At 60.3% G+C, this 3,001-nt stretch overlaps 1 protein-coding gene across 2 annotated transcripts in view; it reads left to right on the forward strand.

Annotated features, from left to right (window-relative positions):
- Positions 1-3,001, forward strand: part of AKT2 (AKT serine/threonine kinase 2) — a 36,339-nt gene that overhangs the window by 10,677 nt on the left and 22,661 nt on the right. The window contains exon 1 of one of the 2 annotated variants that reach the window (XM_045292436.1): positions 926-1,015. The exons of the other annotated variant lie outside the window; for it this stretch is intronic. The gene's annotated coding sequence lies outside the window, so the exon portion shown is untranslated. Of the gene's footprint in view, positions 1-925; positions 1,016-3,001 lie in introns of those variants that run through there. 2 annotated transcript variants of the gene reach the window in all.

Genomic DNA, 3,001 nt, shown 5'->3' on the forward strand with positions numbered 1-3,001 from the left:
TGTTACTTCACGTTGGCTGCATTCTCACATGCACTGCTCTGGCTCTCAGCCCACCCCCACCCCACCCCCACCCCCACGTGTTCTGTTATCTGTAGCTTGTCCTTTTTGGCCCAGGAGCACTGTACTTTGGGGGTTCAGCACAGTTCGTTTACCCTGTTTTCTTCCTGCTTGGACTTGGTGGTGCCTGACTGGCCATCCTGGCCCGTGTCTCCTGGTAGACAGATGTCCAGGTTTCTGGTGGGGCCGTCATTCCCACTTGTGGTTCCGGGAGTGGTGGCTCTCGTTCCCGGTCAGTGTGACTGCTGATACTGCTGCCCCCTGGATAACAGTGCTGCTTCCTTCTTGTCCTTGTCAACACGTGGCATTGTCCATTTGAAAATTTAGCCATCCCTGTGGGGGAGCCCTGGTGGCGTCGTGGGTAACATGTTGGGCTGCTACCCTCAGGGTCAGCAATTCAGATTCCCCAGCTGCTCCGAGGCTTGCTTTCTGCTACCGTAAAGAGTTACACTCTTGGTTGGCTGGTTGAATGTGCATTACCTGGAAGTACAGTAGTTCAGACCCAGCAGCCCTACTCCTCGGGAGAACGTCCCTGTGCATCCTGCAGGAGGGTGAGGAATCCAGTCAGGTGGCTGTGTCCTTGCCCCCAGGTGCAGCCCAGGCTGGAGGCCCTCTGCACAGGGCCCTGGCTGCCTCAGCACTGCCCCAGGGACAGGCTTGCAGGCTGGCGCCCAGGCCCCAGAGGCCGCTCCCTGGGGCGGCCGCCTCTTGGCTGTAGTGCTGCAGTTTCCTCACCCTAGGACTGCGTCACAGACACCTCATCATAAGCGCCACCCTCAGGGAGGACAGGGCAAGATCCAGGCAGGACGCGGGCATCTTCAAGTTCCTCCTCCTGCCCTCTCTCCAGCTGCGCTGCTGGCCGCTGTCGTTGACACGAGAGCGTAAAAAGTAACCCCGTGCATCCAGCATCCAGCCGCTGAGGTCAGGGCTTCGCCACGCCCCAGCGGGGCAACCCCAGGTAAATAGCTGCCCCTCTCTGAGCCAGTGCTTCTCTGGGGTAGGGGTGGGGGAGCCACACTCAGGAGGGAATTGGGGAACTCCAGGAAACAGCACAGGGTCTCCTGTCTCTGACTGCTCTCAGCCACACTGTCGCGTCCTGTGTCTGTGATGATGGCAGTGGGGGTTACCTGGTGCCAGGTCTAAGGCCGAGACCCCTGCTCACGGTGTGCAGCTGTGCACTGCCGATGGTTCTGGTGCCACGCAAAGCCCGAGAGTCGGGGGTGGTAACAACTGGGCCAATGAGGGGTGGGGTGGGCTGGGTGGTCACCAGGCCCTGCTCCCTTCTGTGTCCATACCCGGCTCCTCCTTGCCCTCCGAGAAGCACAGCAGACCCGCACAACCCAGAATTAGCCAACAAACCTTCGCAAACCCAGTCTGTCAGAACCTCCAAGTGCCTGGTACCTTCCAAGCACCTAAGCACGTTCTGCTCATGACTACGCTGCAGACGTATTAGTGTACCTGCGAGTGCTTCTTTAATGCTTTACATGCGGAAACAAGGTGCCCCGTGTCTTCCGAGCAGCTCTAGGGACCCAGGTGGCGTGCTGGGGTATGCGTTGAGCGGCTGACCGCAAGGGCAGCAGTCAGACCCACACGTTGCGCCGCTGGAGAAAGATGAGGTCTTCTACTCCTGCTGAGGTTGACAGCTTTGGGAACCCACAGGGAGGGCCAGAGCTGCTGCACCCTGGAGGGCAGTCTAGATGCAGCGGGCTTGGAGCTTGTCAGACAAGCATGTGACGGACGACCAGCCTCACTGAGCTGATCCAACTTCCGTATGCCCTGGGCTGGTGGACGGCGAAGGCCCGGCGCTCCTCTGTGATCCGGGGCGACCTTGGTGTCAGCTGTTATGTCTGAGCAGGAGCTCCCCTAGCCCCTCTCCTGACCCTAGGAGCCACACTGGCCTCTCTGCTATGAAGACTTGCCAGGCTCCTTCCTGCCTTAGGATCTTTGCATTGGACGGTCTCTGGCTAGAATCTGCTTCCCCACATGGCTGCAGGCCCCTCCCCGCCCACTTCCTACCCACTGGTCTGCTCAGATGCCCCCAGACAACTAGACTACAGCAGGCGTCCCCTCTCGGCCATCTCTTCCCCTGCTTTATTTTCTTCTCAGTCCCTCTCCACCTGACTTGACGGGGTGGGACTGGTATCTTGTAAGCCTCACGGCCAGAGGCGAGCTTCTGGCAGGCTGGGGCTGTGTCCTGGTGGCCGCTCCGCTCCAGCACCCAGGACAGGGCCTGGAGCCCCGGGAAAGCTAGGTTTCTGTGGCTGCTGTGCCTGCTCCTGAGCTGGGCACCTGGGTGGCCTTCCTGTCCTTGGCAGAAACTCCCCTACCCCACCACCTCCTCACCCAGTCATGGAATCAGCCCACTGACTCTGCGTTGGAAGGTGGGGGTCTGGGGGAGCATGCCTGGGGAGGGAGTGCCCTTGCAACCTTGGGTCAGAAAGGCTCCCTGAGGGGTGGCTGGTTCAGCAGCGACCCCAGGGCAAAAAGAGGAGGGGTCACAGAAGCACAGGCAGTGAGGTGGCCTCCTGCCTAATGGGCTTCTTCAGGGGTGGGGCTTCTGGAAGCCACGTGCTTTGCTGTTCTGTGTGTGGCCCCACTCACACCAGCCCCCTGGGCAGCAGGAGGGCTTGATTCTGTGCTGCAGGGGCCCTGGGTGGGGACCCTGGAAGTGACTTGACCAGGAAGGATGGGCTAGATTAAGCTGTAGACCACAGGGGTCTGACAGAGGCTGGCCGTCTAGGATGGGGTCAGACAGGAAGAGGGCAGCACAGGGTGACCAGGCCAGAGGTTGCTGGAGAAGGCCTGGGGAAGATCAGCAGAGCCAGCCCCAGAGGGACATAGAGCCACCAGCTGTGGGGAAGGAGCAGAAGCAGGCAGGCCAGACAGGCATGGTGAGTGAGAGTGTGTGTGTGTGTGTGTGTGTGTGTGTGTGTGTGTGTGTGTG

The sequence above is a fragment of the Echinops telfairi genome, unplaced genomic scaffold (genome assembly GCF_000313985.2).
Source record: "Echinops telfairi isolate 266 unplaced genomic scaffold, ASM31398v2 ScPeMD7_655;HRSCAF=1070, whole genome shotgun sequence".
Classification (NCBI taxonomy): Eukaryota; Metazoa; Chordata; class Mammalia; order Afrosoricida; family Tenrecidae; genus Echinops; species Echinops telfairi.